We start from the raw sequence: 14,340 nt of genomic DNA, 5'->3' as shown, positions 1-14,340 counted from the left end.
ACTGCGCAGAGGAGTGGAACTGCTCCTGTCACTCTGAGATTACTTCTCCGTTTGATGGATTGGTTCCTACTTACAATCAGTCATTACTGAACTGTTATAACACGCAGGGGAATTTTTGTGTTGATTTTTGTGTTAGTCATTCACAGAACAAAGGATGGAACATATAAAGAGCATGCTGAAGCAGTTAACTGCTTAGTTGCTGACTATTTTTAAGTATTGCATCACTCATGCTTCATCACACAATGTTTAATCCTGGGTCAAGGCATTTTTAACTTAAAGGGGTACCCTGTTGAAAAAACCAGCATATGCTGTGGTATGTTATGAAGCATGGCACCTGATTTGAGCTGGTTTATTAGTTGGTCATGAGCTAGTTTAACCCTCAAATGGATCTTTACAAGATGTTTGTCATGCATGCTGCATGCATGGATCGGATCATGTGAGTATAGTATTTATTTGGATGTTTACATTTGATTCTGAATGAATTTGATAGTATGCTCTGTGGCTAACTGGCTAATGCTACACTGTTTGGAGAGATTTATAAAGAATGAAGTTGTGCAAGTGTTTAAAAATGAAAATACCGACGGCTCTTGTCTCCGCGAATACAGTAAGAAACGTTGGTAACTTTAACCACATTTAACAGTACATTAGCAACATGCTAACGAAACATTTAGAAAGACAATTTACAAATATCACTAAAAATATCATGTAATCATGGATCATGTCAGTTATTATTGCTCCATCTGCCATTTTTTGCTATTGTTCTTGCTTGCTTACCTAGTCTGATGATTCAGCTGTGCACAGATACAGACGTTAATACTGGCTGCCCTTGTCTAATGCCTTGAACATGAGCTGGCATATGCAAATATTGGGGGCGTACATATTAATGATCCCGACTGGGATTTTTTGTGTGTTTTGTGTGCATATGGTTTTGCTTTTAACCCCTGGTCCACCTTATAGTCCAACTGTCACAAAAAGTATAAAGAAAATATTCAGGTCATATTCGATTGCCATTTCTGTCAAAAATTTAATTTTTTAATGACCACAAATTAAAAGCAGTACAAAAATTACTACCATTATGTATAAATGCTTTAATATTTAAATATATTTTGCATTTCATGTAATGCAAATTCGATTTTTTGCATTATGGTAATGAGAATTCTGGGGGACAATTTAAAAAAATAAACCTCAAGGGTCCTAAAATTAAGCTTCCTTTTCTTTTATCAAAGTTTGATTTTGTAGTGAAATTCAATCTATGCAATTTTCTTGACTGGTTTGAGGTTGAGATTTACCAACTACACAGTTCTGGAATGTAACACTGCGTTATGAAACGGACAACCAATCATAAACTGCCTCAGTAGCCTCATTAAATATTAATGTGCTTTGTACAGTTTCATAAACTTTTAAGTGTTGTTTTGAGTTTAACTCTGAGAGAAACAATGTCTAGCAATGGCAAACGCTCTTCTATATTTTCCATATTTTTCTGTAGTATATTTCAGAAGCCTTAAGGTTTACTTGGGAACATTCACAAAGATGGACAAGGTTGAGTGCTATAGTTCAATCAATGTAATTAAACTCATAAATATGGAAATAAGAATGGATTCTCTGCGATTGCAAATGTATGTTCTGTTTAGGAGCATGTTTATCAGATAATAATTATTGTAAACCACAGTTTTCAGTTTAAACAATGGCATGGCAGTCTCTGTGAACAAATGTACAGAAGACACTGACTGGAAAAATGAATTGAGGCACATCCCATGACAACATTAACCTTGAACTAAAAATTACACTTAGGAAACAATTAAAGCCTATTAATGCCCGAGTCCTCACATGCCCTTGCCACAAATGGCAAAGTTTCCTCTCCTCACGTTTTTACCCCAAAGCCTGACCCTGAAATCACACAGCTTCCTATGACAACAGTGAAACCCAACAGCACAAGCAACCAGCTTTTATCTATTTTTACGCTTTGAAGGGAGCTGTCATCTATATCTCCAGAGAAGGCCTGAAGGGTAGGACACTTGTTTCAGTCCATTACGAGAGACGGCTCTTTTTGTGAGGAGTATAAAAGGCAAAAGCTATTGGTTTCCTAGAATGGACAGTGATGTAGCAATGTAAGCATGGGGTTACTTTATGATTTTTGACTGAAAGTGACAAGGGAATGAATCTAGCTGTGACATTTGTACTGCCTCGACTTAATGGGGACGATATAAAGCAGGCCTGTAATTTAGAGAATATGCCCATGACAACTTGAAGATTAACTCTGAGCGGACAGGGCTGGAGCCTGCAACGGCGCCCTGGCCTTTATGAGGACTAATGTGCACAGTTCACATTGACATATCTGCCATGGGCATTAGCACTGTGCAAGTGCCCAACTGATGAATGAAATTGGGAAACATCAGCAGAAGGATCGGCCTCAGGCAATGCTTTGATTAAATTCAATATCAGTCACAATTTAGCCTACTCCAAAACTGTTTTCTGTTCGGACTCTAGGAAAGGAAGCGCATTTGTGCAAGCTGTCACGAATCGCACATTCTGTCCACGAACAGAAAATGGGACACCAGCTCCCCTATCCAAGTGAATGCATTATTAAAGCCTTCTGTGTAGCAGAATAGCACCTCATCTGCATATGAAAGAGGAGGGTGTGAGGGAATTAATTATCTGTGTGACTTTTACTAATGAGGAAAGAGGAGATCTGGATGAAATTAAGACTTTGGCCGTGATTTACAACAGAGGGCTGTAATTTAACATGCTTATGTAATTCCCAGACTTCTGGACAGACAGACTTTTGAAATTTTCAGCCACACAGTATCGTTATTTCTGTGTTACAATAATTCAAATTATCACTGAAGTACTGGGATAAAAGTTTATAGTTCAGATATAAACACTGATGCCCATGGCCAACACTCAGTTGGCGTTTGGACGTAAACGAGGAAGCCTGCACTGTTATCACAACGTATTTATTCAAATTGTTGAATAAAGTCGTTATTTTTATTTTGTTTTTGCGCACAAAAAGTATTCTCGTCACTTCATAACATTAAGGTTGAACCACTGTAGTCACGTTGACTATTTCTTTCTGGACATCAAAAGGTGCAATGATGTTGCTGCCTGTGTGTGAATCAGATACCCTCGGATTTCATCAAAAATATCTTAATTTGTGTTCTGAAGATGAACGAAGGTCTTACGGGTTTGGAACGACATGAAGGTGAGTACTTAATGACAAAGTTTTGGGTGAACTAACCCTTTAAAAATGTATTTGTCATTGAATCATTCAATTAAGAGATTCATTTAAAAAAATCTGATTTATACAGTAATGAAACAAGTGAAGTATTTGTGAATGAGTCATTGAATCATTCATTCAAACTGTTTTTTAAAAAACATAGACTGCAGCAATTAACATTTTGTCAGAAACTTTAGTAAATTATATGTTATTTAGTTGTCTGTTCAGAATTGTGGGAGAATTGTGATCTTTATTTAAATATATATATATATATATTTTATCCAGAATCATGCAGCTCTAATGCGCAGAGTAATATTTCAACTCAAAAATCAAAAGAAAGAAAATATTATATTACATTTAGATGTTATACTTTGCATAACGGAAAAAAAACCTTTTGAGGACCGTTTAGATTTTTTGCATTATGACATTATTTATGACAGTTAATTTAAATAATTAAATTAATTAAATTATTTTCCTTTTCAATTATCATTACCAAAATGCAAAAAAAAAATCTCATTTACAGTAATCTTACAATTTTTTATTCTTTTTTAAATAATTAGTTATAAATAATTGGAATAAACAATACATTTTAAATTGTGAAGCCTAATTCCCAAGATCAATGACTCAAATGTCCTCGAACCATTCAAACATGCAAGTTACTGGTTTGAATCAGTCTAAAACACTGTATTCAAATCATTTACATAATTTGCAGAGAGATAATTTCTTTCATATGTAAAAAATTGAACATTATGACTGAAATATGCCCAAATGAATCAGAAATTTATCAAATCACAAAATCAGAATCAAATAAAACAGAGTGAATCAGAATCATATCAGGATAGATATCCCTGCTGTAGTGATACAGTAAAGAGTGTATTAAAGGGATAGTTCACCCAAAAATGAAAATTTGATGTTTATCTGCTTACCCCCAGCGCATCCAAGATGTAGGTAACTTTGTTTCTTCAGTAGAACACAAATGATGATTTTTAACTCCAACCGTTGACGTCTGTCAGTCAAATAATGGGAGTGAATGGGAACTTGGATCAATAAGAGTCGAAAAACCTTGCATAGACAAATCCAAATTAAACACTGCGGCTCGTGACGACACATTGATGTCCTAAGACACGAAACGATCGGTTTGTGCGAGAAACCGAACAGTATTTATATAATTTTTTACCTATAAAACACCACTATGTCCAACTGCATTCATCACTCGATTCGTGAGGTCTGATCGCGCTCTGACAACGGAAGTGATGTCTCGCACATATACATCAATGAGTGCTAGACATCACTCACCGATCAGACCTCACCAAGCGAATGTTGAACGCAGTTGGACATATGGTGTTTTAGAGGTAAAAAATGATACAAATACTGTTTGGTTTCTCACACAAACCGATCGTTTCGTGTCTTAGGACATCAATGTGTCGTCACGAGCCGCAGGGTTTAATTTGGATTTGTCTATGCAAGGTTTTTCGACTTATTGATCCAAGTTCCCATTCACTCCATTATTCGGGTAACGACCATATATAACGGTTGGAGTTAAAAATCATTTGTGTTCTACTGAAGATTAAAAGTAACCTACATCTTGGATGTGCTGGGGGTAAGCAGATAAACATCAAATTTTCATTTTTGGGTTAACTATCCCTTTAAGGTTTTCTAATGAAAATCACCTTTGTTAAAATTAAGAATGGCAAAATAGCACAAGTAAAACATCAGGATGTATCATGGTAAAGGGAATTTAGGAGGAAAATAGTGTCACACTAGTGTCAAACAGGATATATGTTCTTTATACAAAACATATTTTCTTAATTTTTCCCTTTAATTTTGGGGTAAAATGACCCATAAATTATCCACCAATAAATAAAAGAGCAATTATATTTTCACCAGAGCAATAAATGATTGCAGGTTTCCTTCAAAGTACAGTAGGGTTAAACGCAACTCAGTGTTTTATCTTGTTTAATTTCGTTGGAGAATTGGGACTGTTTGTGCTATATCTGACAATTAACACTGATACAGGCATACATTTCACAGAGAAACGAGAAGGAACATTGGTCTCCTGTGCTCATTAGACTTCTTCATCGGAGCCAACGGAGGAAAATCGCACACAGGCATTATTGCGCCGTTGCCCTCGTGATTGGAGCCGAGAGAAATGCTGCTCACAGTGCTGAATGCACCACTGTTTTATTCTGTGAGCACTGAAACTGTAACTTCTTTTTGGCTCCTTTGCAGGACATCATTTATCATGAGCCATTTTCTCACATGTCCTCTTTACAGTGGTACCGAACAAAAAAAATCAATCCAGTCACGCTTTCTAGACCATTTTCTTCTTCTTCTTTGATTTAATAGTGCTTTCTAAGGCAAGCATCACTGTGCAAACATATGGTTAGGGGTTTGTTCAAATCTCTAACCATAAGTATTAAACACATAACTCATCAATGATAGTGTTGTGCACACAGGGACTAAAATTAACACTCGCCAAATGCGAGTAAAAAGCGGCATTGGCGAGTATATGAAACGTGTCGCTTGCCAGTTGGACGGTAACATTTTTATGAATTCTAACAATGCATGAACGTGAATAAATGTGAACAACGCTCAGGACAGTTGCATGAAAGTTTAAGCATTGTCAATTTATATTCAAGTGCAAGAAGACACGAAAGAGAGCTTATTTCATTACTCACGCTCTGTGTGGAAAGTTTTGTGTGCACACACATCTGAAGCCCGTGCACAGAAAGCGCGCAAATACTAAACTGAGCTCTATTTAACGTCTTCTTGCATTTAAGCAGACAAATTCACACAGAATTATGTAAAAAATAGTGAGTATCCTAGTAAACATAGTCAGTTATGTATTAAGTGAACGTAAACAGTAGAGAAAGACAATGCATGTGTACAGTATCAGTATATTAGATCTGTGCATTCGCTCTTAAAGTGACAGCAGCCTAATATTCCTGCTGCTGTCTGTTTTAATGTTAATCAAACAACAAAGGGCAAAGAAAGAAAATCACTCACATCTCGACTGAATACCTTTTAATAAGTATTAATTAATAAGGATGTTTAATTTATACAGTGAAGACTCTGCAGTGTTATTTTACATTTTCTTACTTTATTAAAGGTGCCCTAGAATTAAAAATTGAATTTATCTTGGCATAGTTGAATAACAAGAGTTCAGTACATGGAAATGACATACAGTGAGTCTCAAACACCATTGTTTCCTCCTTCTTATATAAATCTCATTTGTTTAAAAGACCTCCGACGAACAGGCGAATCTCAACATAACACCGACTGTTTCGTAACAGTCGGGATCATTAATATGTACGCCCCCAATATTTGCATATGCCAGCCCATGATCGAGGCATTACACAAGGGCAGCCAGTATTAACGTCTGGATCTGTGCACAGCTGAATCATCAGACTAGGTAAGCAAGCAAGAACAATAGCGAAAAATGGCAGATGGAGCAATAATAACTGACATGATCCATGATATCATGATATTTTTAGTGATATTTGTAAATTGTCTTTCTAAATGTTTCGTTAGCATGTTGCTAATGTACTGTTAAATACTTACTGTATTCACGGAGACAAGACTGTCGTTATTTTCATTTTTTAAACACTTGCAGTCTGTATAATTCATAAACACAACTTCATTCTTTAAAAATCTCTCCAACAGTGTGTAATGTTAGCTTTAGCCACGGAGCACTATCAAACTCATTCAGAATCAAATGTAAACATCCAAATAAACACCATGCTTACGCGATTAGACATGCTTGAATTGATTAGACATGACGAACACTTTGTAAAGAACAATTTTAAGGGTTATATTAGCTGTGCGAACTTTGTTTATGCTGTTAAAGGCAAGCGCGAGTTCCGTGGGCAGGGAGATTGAGCATTTAAAGGGGGCGCAGCCTAAATCGGCTCATATTTAATGATGCCCCAAAATAGGCAGTTAAAAAAATTAATTAAAAAAAATCTATGGGGTATTTTGAGCTGAAACTTCACAGACACATTCAGGGGACACCTTAGACTTATATTACATCTTTTAAAAAGGCGTTCTATGGCATCTTTAAATTACTGTACCTGAAAACTACTGTCAGACCTACCTGAAAAATCTAAAAAGCACTGATTATTTCATTTGTATCTTTGTTATAGTGTATTTATTTGTGCTTTTGATTGTAATTTGATCATTTGTTTTTATTGTACTACTGACTGTTTACTTTTCTTTAATAAGTAGTCTTAATAAGTAGGCTAGTAGTTTTAGCTGTGGTATAGAAATTGGAATAGAGAATTGTGAATTTTCACTGGTATCCAAAATTTTGGTTTCAAGGCTGGTCAATTTTCTTAAGTCACCGGCCATTGGCAGGTGTGGAGAAAAGTTAGTTTTAGGCCCTGGATGCACACATGAATGATACCTTAAATCATTTCTAAGCAATAAGTCTTAAGATTTTCGCCTGGAATAGTTTAAAAAATTCTAATTTTTTGCCTCTACAATAGGGATGCAATGAAATTAATATTCTGGCCAATATGATTATTAATTGTAATGCTATGCCTGATAACTAATAAATAAATAAACTAAATTGAATAATTTTCCATGCCACAAGTACAAAGAATGATGGCCTTAGCAATAGAGCTGCACCAATATAATTCTGGCCAATATGAAAATTAAGTCAATAATTCATTTTTGTGCTATGACCATTAAATAAAAATTAAAAATAACATTTTAAATTCTGGGGGGAAAGGCTTTAGCAATAGAGAAATACTAATATTATTTTAAAATGTATTGAATTTAATTTAAATTTAATTAATATAAAAATTTATTTTCATGCTATGACCAATAACAACTGAATGAATGAACAAACAAATACATTTTTAAATAAAACATTTTAAAATATTAATTCTATGTGGTAATCTAAATGTAAAAACATGGAAAATGAGCATGCAATATTAAATATCGACTGATACTGAGAAAATAAAACCATCTTTACTATCAATCGATAACCAAAATGGCACCAATATATTGTCCATCCCTACTTAGCAACACCCTAGCAACCACTCAGAACACCTTAGCAGCTGCATAGCAACGCCCTGGCAACCATCTGCAAGACCATGACTGCATCCAAAACCACATACAGACTGAGTAGGTACTACATTTGAATTTCAATTTACAGCGACCGTTAAAAAAAGTACGCTCTACAGTATATGGTATGAATATGGGTAGTATGAATGAAATTCGGACGTATTACATCCGCCATGTTGTTACTGTCACGTGATCTACCAGTGTCAGTTGTGTCGCTTCACTTCCATTCATAGCATTTCAGAATCTCGGCAGAAGTAGTAGGTCATCCGAGGACTTTTCACCTACTATTTGTATTCGGACACACTACTCATTTGCCGTACTGTATTTCACATACTATATAGTAGGGAAGTGGCAGCATGGACAAACACACATCTCCTCATTTTGTTTCTACAGAACACTAAACTGTCAGGCCGTTTTTGTTATATTGTTCCCCACAGACAACAGCCATCTAATCAAATCAGCTTCTGCTATCCTTAATAAGCCAATACAGCATCATGTACCAAAGGGTTTAGGCAGAACGAAGGGGAAAGGGGGTCGATCTCATAGATGTGTGATTTATGGCCAAACACGAGGTCTGTGGACTGCTCGCTGTAAAGAATGAACTGGCCTGATAAGAGTGAACACTCTCCTCTAGAAGCTGGAACCAGTGCCAAGAGCCGAGCACTTCCTGCAACTAAACACTGACGTACACATCCAATATAATGCAGCCGCAGAGGGTTGAATCATTTCCTTTTAAAGACATGATTCACTTGTTCTTTTCTCCTTGCCATTGCATTATGAAATGTCTAATAGGTTAACACATCTTAGACATTTCATAATGCAAAGAGATGTTGTAAGAGATGTTATACATACTTATTACATGGCAACTTTGTGAATAAATTAATATATAAATGCAAACGTGTTTTATTTGATAAATTAGGCTTGGTTGAGTGGCCCAAACTAAGTGACCTTAGTTTTTGATTCATTAATTTATGTATGGTTTGCTGCTATGGTCTAATGGAGACCATATCTTAATGCAATGTTTGGCTGAATTCAGCTGTTTTGATGATGCATAATGCAGCATAATTTCTGCCCCCTAACTTCCTCTCCATCAGCAGTACATTGGAAATTAAATGAAAAACAAACATTAAACAGCGTTGCGTATTATGACACGAAATGTCCAAGTAGTTGGCCTGATTCAGCCTTTTTTGCATATTCATTATGTAAGGCAACGAATGCAAATGAGGCTCTCTGCTGAAGTTTGTAGAGAGCAGAAATTAGCATCACAGTGATGCAAGCCGGTGCCAAAACAAATCATTATTCACCTGGTGTCTTTGTCTGGTAATCCTTTCAGGAGGCTCTCCAAACACGATAAATGGCAAAACTTTAAGTACGGATGATGGATATTGGTCATCCTTCAGTTTCTGGGTGAAAATGTAAGGCAAATAATGCGTGAGCATAAAATACACACTAAAATTCTCTTGTGTGTCTACGACTCATTTTCTACATAGTTTTGACAGTTAATTATGTCTGATTTCTAAGAAACTCGTCATGATACATTACAGTGCTGAAGTTTTTTAAATAACCATTTATTAGTAGAGTAAAGATTTGTGCTGTAGTGCATGACTAAATAAATACTATAAACTATATTTTATTAGAATATTTAGGGCCCGAGCACCGATGGTGTGAGGACCCTATTGTAATTGCTCAGCCAATTATTCTTCTTCTCCAAAATGAATCAAATATTAATTCTATGTGAGCGTTAGATGACAACAAAGGTAATCTAAATGTAAAAACATGGAAAATGAGCATGCAATATTAAATATCGACTGATACTGAGAAATTAAAACCATCTTTACTATCAATCGATAACCAAAATGGCACCAATATATTGTCCATCCCTACTTAACAACACCCTAGCAACCTATCAGAACACCTTAGCAGCTGCATAGCAACGCCCTGGCAAGACCACATACAGACTGAGTAGGTACTACATTTGAATTTCAATTTAAAGCGACCGTTAAAAAAAGTACGCTCTACAGTATATGGTATGAATATGGGTAGTATGAATGAAATTCGGACGTATTACATCCGCCATGTTGTTACTGTCATGTGATCTACCAGCGTCAGTTGTGTCGCTTCACTTCCATTCATAGCACTTCAGAATCTCGGCAGAACTTTTTTGAGGGCCTAAACATGCTCGAAACATGCTCGAAAACTCATGAAACTTTGCACACGCGTCAGAAGTGGTGAAAATGTACGTCTGATATGGGTTTCAGAATTAGGTGTGGCAAAATGGCTTGATAGCGCCACCTACAAAATTTCAATCAAGCACCCTTCACGCTACATTTCACGTACAGGTATGAAATCCGGTAGACAGATGTAACAGCCCAGTACCTTCAAAAAAGCCCCTGGGTGCAAAATCTGAAAACCCAACAGGAAGTGAGATATTTTGAATTTTCTCTGCAAAATTTTGGCAGTTTTTTGCAATTTCTACACGTTGTACTTTAACGAACTCCTCCTAGAGCTTTAATCTGATCAACATCATATTTGGTCAGTCTAATCTAAAGGCCTTTGAGACATTAAAGGATTAGTCCACTTTTAAATAAACTTTTCCTGATGATTTACTCAACCTCATGTCATCCAAGATGTTCATGTCTTTCTTTCTTCAGTCGAAAAGAAATTAAAGTTTTTGATGAAAACATTCCAGGATTTTTTTCCATATAGTGGACTTCAATGGGCACCAAAGAGTTGAAGGTCAAAATTAGTTTCAGTGCAGCTTCAAATTGTTCTACACGATCCCAGATGAGAAATAAGGGTCTTATCTAGGGAAACCATGAAAAAAAATGAAAATTATATAAGTTTTAACCATAATGCTCATCTTGAACTAGCTCCCATCTTCATCTCTATTTGAATTCCAACAGTGTAGACACTGCTAAGCGTATTACTGCCCTCCACAGGTCAAAGTTTGAACTAATTGTTATATACTATTGAACTAGCATATTGCATATAAAAATTAGTTCAAAACTTTGACCTGTGGAGGGCAGTAATACGCTTAGCAGTGTCTACACTGCTGGAATTCAAATAGAGAAGAAGATGGGAGCTAGTTCAAGATGAGCATTATGGTTAAAGGTTTTTTTCAATTTTTTTCAGAAAATGAGCGATGGTTTCTCTAGATAAGACCCTTATTTCTCATCTGGGATCGTGTAGAACAATTTGAAGCTGCACTGAAACTAATTTTGACCTTCAACTCTTTGGTGCCCATTGAAGTCCACTATATGGAAAAAAATCCTGGAATGTTTTCATCAAAAACTTTAATTTCTTTTCGACTGAAGAAAGAAAGACATGAACATCTTGGATGACATGAGGGTGAGTAAATCATCAGGAAAAGTTTATTTAAAAGTGGACTAATCCTTTAAGTTATGAAGATCTAGAGCAGGGATGGGCAACTTCAGTCCTGGAGGGCCACTGCCCAGCAGAGTTTAGCTCCAACCCTAATCAAACACACCTGAACCAGCTAATCAAGGTCTTTAGGATTAGTAGAAAGCTATAGGCAAGTGAGTTTTTATCAGGGATGGAGATAAACTCTGCAGGACACTGGCTCTCCAGGACCGGAGTTGCCCATACCTGATCTAGAGTTTTCATTGAAGGGCGTGTCCGTGGCAGCCTGAGAAAGTTCGATGTTTTGCCATGAAACAGGAAGTTGTTGTAACTCGTGCATACAATGTCCGATCTGCCCCAAACTTCACATGTTTTATTAGAGTCCTGACCTGAACTACAATGCAATATTCAGTTACATTCATAGCGCCACCTGTGGGTAACAGGAAATGACATGTTTTACACCGTGATTAACTCCTCATAGAGATTTAACCAGAAACGCATCATATATGGTCAGTCTAATCTTAAGGCCTTCGCAATGTTAAATTGCAAAGATCTTGAGTTTTCGTTGGAGGGCGTGTCTGTGGTGGACTGACAAAGTCTGATGTTTCACCATGAAAGAGGAAGCTGTTGTAACTCAGGCATACAATGTCCGATCTGCCCCAAACTTCACAGGTGTGATGAGAGTCCTGGCCTAAAGACATCTATATGACAATATTCAGTTAGTCCTAGCGCCACCAGCTGGCAACAGGAAATGGCACTGTAAATCACTCCCAGAAACACATTTAAATATGCCTTGAAGTGCCAAACATGCTAGAAACATGTTAAATCATACAACACTAGGCTAAGTGCTAATGCATGTGATTAACGCCACAAAACAGGAAGTTGTTGTAACTCAGGCATACAATGTTTGATCTGCTCCAAACTTCACATGTTTGATAACAATCCTGGCCTGAAGACATCTACATGTCAAATTTAGTTACAGTCAAAGTGCCACCTGTTGGCAGCAGGAAGTGTGGCACTTTGAAATGACTTTGCCATATTTCTCCTGTATTTACTCGCTTACATGCATGTCTCCCACTGTTCACTGTTTTCCTGAGGTCAACGGGTGGCGGTGAGCCCGGGTGCGAGAGCCCTTTCATCGCTGCTTGTAGCTTTAATTAATTTTGCTTTTTATTGATTGAAACAGTATCGAATATTGTTTGAAATACATTAACAACAGATTTTTTTTGTATTGCAAATCAGTTTGAAATCTGCACTTCTGTTCAAAAGTTTGAAGTTTTGCAAGTGAACGTAAAGTTTCTCAGGGGAACACAAAACTTTTGCAAGAGAGCGCTAAAGCATTGAAATAATTTTTTTTCCTTTTTTTCCACATTTTTTCCATCACCACATCGCTTTAGGGGCTCCACACAAATGTCCTGTTTAGACTGCATCATGTAAATACAATCCATCTGGAAACATTCTGTAATTTTAGTTTAAAACACGAGTGTGTTAGATGTACAGTACATCAGCATCCCTGCACACCTTTATTGATGTGCTCTGTGGCACTAATGCAGACACATCTGGTATCCAGAACTTCCTGTTTGTTGCCCGCCTGCCCATCTGTCTACACTTTTTACAATCCATGCTTGAGTAGGCACTGTGTTTCTTGTCTGAGTCTCAGGTGTAAGGAACAGCGCACTACACAAACAGTTTGTTCGTTCCCTCAACAAGGTGAGTAATGTTAAAGCTGAGGCCCGAGGCGAGAGCTCTGGTGAGTCAGCTGTTGATGTGGAAAGGACATTTCTCCCATGTTTCTGGCTTCTGCTTGATGTTCGCATTAGTCAGCCATCACTGAACAACACATCACTTTCTGTCAGGTGAACAACCCATTTTGCTTCATTGATGGTGTTTTTGAGGAACTGATTTAAGGTTTCTGAATGTCAGGACAAACTCACTGTACTGTACTTTAGAGCACTACTCCAGATGCTATATTTATAATTCTTGCACAGCGGCATTGTGTTGATATTTCTCAAACATTCTTTGTTGTTTGTTCTAAACCCAAAAACCCACCAAACTACTGCTATAATTCAACAGAAACTATTTAACCCTCTGGTGCTTTTCAGTCATTTTTGACTGAAGAATTTAGCTTTTTAGTTTTTTTAGAAATTTTTACTTCATCAGAATGGTATGAAACTTAGTAAAGGTTTTGGCACTTGCTATGTGAACACACACACACACATACAAAAAAAAACATGGACATGGACATGATTCGAAAAGGTTAAAGGGGTCACATCATGAAAATCTGACTTTTCCCATGTTTAAGTGCTATAATTGGGTCTCTGGTGCATCTGCCAGCACAGAAAATGTGAAAAAGGACAACCCAGTAACTTTGTTTTGGGTAAGCCTTTCTCTGCAAGCATGAGGCAAATCGAGCTGTTCTGATTTCACTCCCCTTGTGACGTAGGAAGGGGATCTCATTATACAAACCCAATTCCAAAAAAGTTGGGACACTGTACAAATTGTGAATAAAAAAGGAATGCAATAATTTACAAATCTCATAAACTTATATTTTATTCACAATAGAATATAGATAACATATCAAATGTTGAAAGTGAGACATTTTGAAATGTCATGCCAAATATTGGCTCATTTTGGATTTCATGAGAGCTACACATTCCAAAAAAGTTGGGACAGGTAGCAATAAGAGGCCGGAAAAGTTA

The sequence above is a fragment of the Megalobrama amblycephala genome, linkage group LG24 (genome assembly GCF_018812025.1).
Source record: "Megalobrama amblycephala isolate DHTTF-2021 linkage group LG24, ASM1881202v1, whole genome shotgun sequence".
Taxonomy (NCBI): domain Eukaryota; kingdom Metazoa; phylum Chordata; class Actinopteri; order Cypriniformes; family Xenocyprididae; genus Megalobrama; species Megalobrama amblycephala.
This window is presented reverse-complemented; position numbering follows the sequence as displayed.